Source organism: Pyxicephalus adspersus, chromosome 4 (assembly GCF_032062135.1).
Source record: "Pyxicephalus adspersus chromosome 4, UCB_Pads_2.0, whole genome shotgun sequence".
In the NCBI taxonomy this organism is placed as follows: domain Eukaryota; kingdom Metazoa; phylum Chordata; class Amphibia; order Anura; family Pyxicephalidae; genus Pyxicephalus; species Pyxicephalus adspersus.
Genome location: NC_092861.1, coordinates 5,456,015 through 5,463,151, shown reverse-complemented (window position 1 = coordinate 5,463,151; position 7,137 = coordinate 5,456,015). Strand labels below are relative to the sequence as shown.

The 7,137-nt window shown below is 42.0% G+C and overlaps 1 protein-coding gene and 1 non-coding gene across 2 annotated transcripts in view; both read right to left on the bottom strand.

Annotated features, from left to right (window-relative positions):
- Positions 1–7,137, bottom strand: part of OTOF (otoferlin) — a 169,776-nt gene that overhangs the window by 136,394 nt on the left and 26,245 nt on the right. The window lies entirely within an intron of this gene.
- LOC140330203 (U12 minor spliceosomal RNA) lies at positions 216–363 on the bottom strand. The gene has a single exon (XR_011920672.1). It is a non-coding gene; the product is annotated as a U12 minor spliceosomal RNA (small nuclear RNA).

Genomic DNA, 7,137 nt, shown 5'->3' with positions numbered 1-7,137 from the left:
GGACGAGGCCGGCAGAAGTAGCATAGGGCAGCCCCTTACAGAGCTACACCATCAAGCAGACTGTTCTTAACAGAAATACTTGTGCACTGCATTCTTGCCAGGAACTACAGTGCCATTCCACCCTGGACAGATTAGGTACTACACTTGATCTTAGCCAAATGGCCAAGAAGCAAAGGTAAAACAAACTTTAGTCTAATTTTTACCGGTAATAGGGAGGAGCAGATCTCTGCAGCAGAAGGTCCTGCAAAGTAAGCAGATCCTCCACAGGGAGACCTATACCCCTTCATAAATTCTTCTCACAATGGTTGAGGAACCAGGCATCACCCCAGTTCATTATTTTCCTTACTCATTAGTTTAAGGCATACAGCTCAATGGCATTCAAAAAGACCCCCTTGTGATTTACCATTAGAACAGTTAGTGAGAGAAAATAAATCTATAATCAAAACTAAAACAATTTGTCCCAGTTACTGATGTAAATGTTTGTTTTTCCCCTTATTGTCAAAAAAAATAATATTAGAAAATTACTTTTTTAATGTTATATTTTTTCTTTAGAACGTTACATATGTAAATTATTAGCTTTGGTGCAATGCATGATGGTCCTTACATTGAAGCCCCGCCTCAGTTCATGGCTCCCACCGCTAAGAATGGACATTATGGGTTACAAGTAGTTCCACATGCATAAATGAAACTAGCTTTACCCATTTGTGTTAGTTGTTGGGCAAAATTTTTGTTTCTACCTATTTTGAAAAAAGCAACCTGCCGACGCGTTTCACACAACAAAAGTTTAGCAAAATTGTAGCGTCTATTTTAATATTTTTTTTTTTATCAAATCTCACGCAACATCACCTGGAAAAAAAAGTGTAAGGGCAAAAACACCACACAAAAAACATCCTAAAGAGAAAGGACGACCCAATTTTCCTAAACCCTCAGGGCAAAGCTCTTGACAGGGGCCGGATACTAAGCCCATCCAGCCAAAGTTGGTTCCCAAGCCCAAAGGAATTTTAAGGTACCCCTAGGTTGCCACCCCAGGGGGATGCCACTTAGGGAGATTCACATAGCTCTCAAGACATGATGACCTTGTCTCCGGTGGACCAAGCCGGAGGAATTAGCATAGGGCAGCCGCTTACAGAGCTGCACCATCGAGTAGACCATAGAGGTACTTGTGCACTGCATTCTTGCCAGGAATACAGCGCCGTTCCACCCCGAACACTGTTAGGATTAGGTACTACACTCACTCTCTTAGCAAAAAGGCCTTGGTACAAGACATGTACCAGGTGAAAGTTTTGATTGAATAAAAGAATTTATTAATCACAATTTCAAAGTCGGACAGGCTCCTTTCTCTATAGGACTGAATAGGAACCTGCAACAGATACTAGGCCGGGAGCTCTCCCGAAGACAGACTCTCAGTAAGGGAGAGTACCTGACCATAAGGCCAAAGTACTCCCCAAGACTTCAGGGCTAGCCCATAAGGGAAAAGCACCCACCATCAAAAAGTGGCACACAACTACCACACCAGTGACAGTGACAACGCGAAAGAAAAAAACATAAATAATAAGTGCTCAGTGCATAGCACACTAGGCAAAGAGTAAAAAATTGCCCATCTGTACTAGCCGCAGCGAGTGGAGAATGAAGGCAATGTGCTAAATCCGCATGTTCCTCTCCCGCACACTGGTAGGATTCGGTACTACACTTGATCTTAGCCAAAAGGCCGAGAAGCGATAACCCGTCAGAGGCTGCAGATAGGCAGCACGAGACAGTCAGAAGCTTTGGACATACTACAGAAGATGGAGTGCAGACATGGTACATGAGATCAGTTTAGATCCCTACTACTATTTCTTTCTCACAAATGCCATTTTTGACTGGTGGAGTACAAAAAGTATATTGATAACCCATTGGCTTATGCGAGGTGACTCACATAAATGCTCACAGTGATTTATTCATTACTTGTATGCTGGCATAATTCTAAGTTAAGTAAAACATTTGGTTACTAGAGCTGCTTTTTTTTGTTTTTTTTGTTATATCCTTTTCAGCACTAAGGCACAAAGACAGCTCCCAGCCTACACACCCCTTTGTATACTGTGTGTAAACTGCTGTTTAGTAGACACAGCCCGAAGGCATAATGTTAAATGTGAATAAATATTTGCGAGGAGACCTTTCCATGCAACTCCCCGGGTGCGGGATGTGAGACTCACATGTGTAGACTATAAATAAAAGCAGCGTACCGGCAAACAAATAAAACTGAAACATAAAAACACACAGGGGAAACTTGGCAGTAAAATTAGGAATGTGGGCCGGTTAGTTGCCCAAGGTGACTAAACTGGTTTTAAGTCATATACGGACGTCAGATTTCTTTTGCTGGAAATGATTTTTCATGATCGTTTCCAGTGACAGAAAATAAACGCTGTACACTCGGTGCTGTTCTGTTCTATGGAAAATGGAGGGAGGAGAATGAGTGAGTGGCATCCTCCTCCATAGGAAAGTACATCACTCACATTATTGATTCACTAGGACTGATTGATGAATGACACTGGGTGACTGCTGTACACATGTAAGATTTCCATGACCGTTCCTCTTCTATGTACGACAGTTCAGTTCAGCATAGCTTTAGTATCCAGTGCTTAGGGGGATTATGGATGCCCCAGACCCAAAAGTGATTTATGGATGCCCAATAACCTTGTACATCTGCCATTATGACCTAACCCCTGCCAAGGGCTGTTTTGTGTCCACATTGAGCTTTCTTCGATCCTCCACCCAGGTTTTATATGTAGCTTTGACTTCTGCCCAACCAGAGTTAAACTACTTTCTCCCCTATCAGCGGGTTGTTAGGACTAACATAGGAGTGGTGGCAAGATTTAGCACTGGAAATGTAGGTAGATGTAGGTTCTCATCTCCATCCAGGCAGGTGTTCTCCCTTTTCTAAAAATGTCCCACCGCTGGCCAATTTTAGACTGTTGTAGTCTCTTCGGTTAATAAATTCTTAGAGAGTTTGGAATGGGCCAGCAGCAGGATAGTATTGTATTAGCAAGAACGGGGACAACCTCAGCAAGTAACAAGCCAATTCCTGTACAGCCAAAGCGGTGTCTGGGCATAAAATTTAAAGGGAAGCAGGGCACAGGAATTTAGGGAACGAGTTCCCTTTCAATATATAAACACATTCTTGAAATGTCCCAATATGCAGCAAATATTAAAAAAAAATAAAAAAAAAACAATTTTGATCATTAAAAAGTATTGCTTGTTCTCCAGTCAGTGCCTAGGCTAATATGAGGTCATCAGTCTGCTGCAAGCATTACGAAGCATTCCCCCAATCTCCTTTTCCAAATCAAAACACAGCTACAAAATGCAGAGACATCGGGATTTACATATTTGGTTTGTCTGTAAGCTCACACCACAAGCAAGCAAATGGCATTTTTGAATGATGCCTGTACAAGATTGGCGCCATGCTTCTGGAAAGAAAACGAAACTTTGCAACAAGGTAATAAATACCTGGAGGTGTTACAGTGACAGTGTTGCAGGATTTTCCTTGTCTTGCATATACTGACTTTTTTTTTTTTTATCTGCTCCTCTTTACCTGCTTAGATTTAAAGATTTATATGGCAATAGAAATGACTTAGGGACTGGGTAATTCTCAACCACGTAGCGAATCGGTTAATCAGGGAAGTGCAGACTTGCAAATTCAGGCCCAGCCGTAGTCTCTCCTGGCACACAGAGCAACCCCCACGGTGTACATATCTGGGACTGCCATAGTCAAAATAATGAGCAATCATTGGCTAACAAAGGTGGTAACATTTCTTGGAAATCGCTGACTCGGCACAATATTTTCTCCTTTTCATCTTTTCTGCGGAATGATGCCATCGGTGACCCACCGCTGGCTCCCAGGCACAATTCTACATTGTCTAAAATACCGTTATTTTAACAAGCAACTGGGCAGCCAGCGGCAAGAAAATGCAATCATCATAATAGATTTTCATCTGTTTCGCTTTGATCTTTTCTGCTCCTCGTTTCTGGTCACCCCGGGGGTAAAGAGTCAGCTTCATACGTACATTAAAAAAAATTAATTCTCAGCCTGGGTAGAATTTTAAATAAGCAGCTCTGTTTGCAATACTCACCGAACTGAAAATACTGAAAATTCACACTTAGATGAGTACAACAATGGATTTAAGCCCATTGTCATGGTATACAGTGGGCAGCGTTCTCATAACACCCCACCCCCGAGTAACTACCAGCCAATAGAAAACCTGTTAACTATATTTTGTTGCCAAGGGCGGACAAAACCAGCCAATAGGAGCATTGCCCATTGTATACCTTGTCAATAGTTTTACAGCTCGATATTGTATATTGTAAACAATAGCTTGGTCTTGGCATGGGGTCAGGGTGGGGGCGGAGTCCTGCAATGTGGAAATTAAACAGTTGGTTATTTTTGAGGCTGCTTTTCTTATCATCAATCTGTAAAAATAGTGTCAAGCAAGGGCAGTGTGGCTGATAAAGTTGTGGTTTAACCCTCTAACATCTTCAAACTGTTGTAAGCATAAAGGGAAGTAAAAAAGGGTAAAATCAAACTTAAAATATAAATAAAAAAAATGTTAACAGAGCATAATAACTCAAGCTCAGAAGAAAGCCATTTATATAATTCAGTCTTCCTAAGAACCATTCACTAAGAGGATATCAAACATTATACCAACAGAAAGAGATGCTTCCAGTACCCCGGCCCAATATGAAGAAGGGCCCCCTAATGGTCAGCATGCACACCTGACCACTTTGTCAATTGGGGCCCTGGAGAAACTGGGGGCCCGGGTCATTTGCCTAGTTTGCCCAACACTAAAACCAGCCATCACTCAGTGATCATTATAAATGAATATAAGATACATGTGACTATCGTGACCCCTATTCACCCTGCACTGGGGATTCATATGTTTACAATCTATTTGAAAATAAGGAGGAGGAGTGGGCGGTCCTCTGAGGCCTGTATTTGCATGCAGACCACCCAATGGAACGCCCATAAATGAGTCAGTCTGCATGATTGAATGTTCTGGAGTACAATGAATGAAAAGGGGGGGGCCAAGGACATTTAAGCTGGGGAGGTTCTAAATAATGACGGTTGTCCTCCAGCCAGGAAATGAGGCATGCTCTTTCTGACTTGCTGCAGATTCTAATGTACATTGTAAGCTCCCGGTGTGTAGTGAAATTAGAAGAGGAGAGGAGCTGGTACAACTGTTATAAAGAATTAATGGGGCGGAAATAGATTTCATAAAAAGGAGGCTGGAGGTCAGTTAATTACAAAATGGTAAATAATTGAACTTCCACGTCTATTAACTCAAATCAAGATCAAAATACCCCTCACCCAACAATGGCTTATTCTGCTTTTTATCTGAAAAGGGACAGGGCCATCTTTGTTCAGACGCCGCCCAGGGCCACAATTCCTATCTTGGGATGCCGGCTCAGATATGGCACAAACATGTAAATCCCAGTCTGTGCAATTCTTGGTGTTCACAAATGTCTGACACACATCAGCCCCTGCTGCAATGTCACACTTTGTGAACTGCTACAAAGTTACCATGTTGCAGTTTGATCGCTAAGGGTAGAGACTAAGGAAATGCTTCCTCCTGCCTGCAGCAGACATAACCTGACAAGAGCGTTGCATGGGAGAATGAGGAATGTGCATTGATAGTTTTTGCTTAAAAAATCAATACAGGAAAAAGATGAGGGTGTGTCACCTACTGCTCTGCAATGAAAGATTTTTGTTGGTGGGGATGGGAGCGGGGTTGTTAAAAGATAAGTAAATGCACCAAAGAGATGGGCCAGTTACATTTGGGTGCAATTTTAGGGTTTAGTCTACTTTAAAGGGCAACTTCAGACTTACCCCACCCCTACATCTACATCCTTGTGATGCCCTTTCTTCCTTCCTCTAGGTAACAAGCGCAACCAATGAATCGACTGCATCCAGCAATCACTGCTGCTGCGTTAAAATCACAAATGCCTCTTCGCCAAGTCAGGTTTTAACCCAGGTATTGGGTGAATATTTACACACACACTCAACTAAAAACCAGTCGCTGCTCCAAGATGTCACACCACACTTTGACCATAGGTGCCAGACAAACTCAGGCATCTTCACCGAAATTCGCTGCCCCTTTATTCCAGAACTATTACCTGCAGTACACCTATTCCATAGCTAGATGTCCTCAGTCTTCCTCATCTATGAATTGCCCAGCAGGCTGCAAAATGCATCAGTGAGCAAGTTTGAGTGAAGTGTCTCCCAATTGCTGCAATTAATTTTGGCAAGCAATCTAAAAGTATTGCAAGCAAAACACTCCACTCATCTCTGATGCATTTCGCAGCGTGCAGGGGCCTAAAATAAAGAGGTAAAAATCAGGGACGCCTAGTGGTGGAATACAAGTACTGCATGTGGCTCTGGATTAAAGGTGTGTAGCACAGCACATGTTGTTTTTTACTCTTTTATTTTATTTTTTTTTTTATTTTGGCTTTTGAATATTTACATGTATATCACACAAAAGACTTCAGTGCCACTTTAGGATTCACAAATCAATTAAGAGTAAAGAATAAAAAGACTAATGTCTCTATTCTAACTCTCACAGTTTGTTTGCTCAGCTTGATCCACTTCAGCGTCTAGCGGGCCCTTCTATTAACACATCATTGTCATCCTCTATGGAGGCTTCAATGAGGAGCTGTGCAGCAGCAATATACAAAGAATCTGGGAAAGTTCTTCCATACATCTACTTAGCCACATACATAACACACAAGAAGCTTTTATTCTCTTGGATATTGTCATCAAGACACAACGCAGTGTGGTCTCAGCATATGTGACATCGCCTGTTATTTCCATGTGTCAGCATAATGATGTCTTACTACAATAAATCTCCACCTCCTCGGTTTATTGACATTGATCTACTCCATATCAAGTCATTCAAAAGAGAAACGTAAATGAAAAGGCGCCGCCTCAGGTCATATTAAGACCTATTATATAGAAAATCTTTATTGACTCTCTCCTCTACAATCTATTATGAATGCTGCAGCCAGACTCATCCATCCTTCCCTCCGCTCCTCTTCCGCTGCATCTCTTTGTAGTTCTCTCCATTGGCTTCCTTTTCACCTTAGAATCAAATTTAAGCTCCTGTGCTTTGC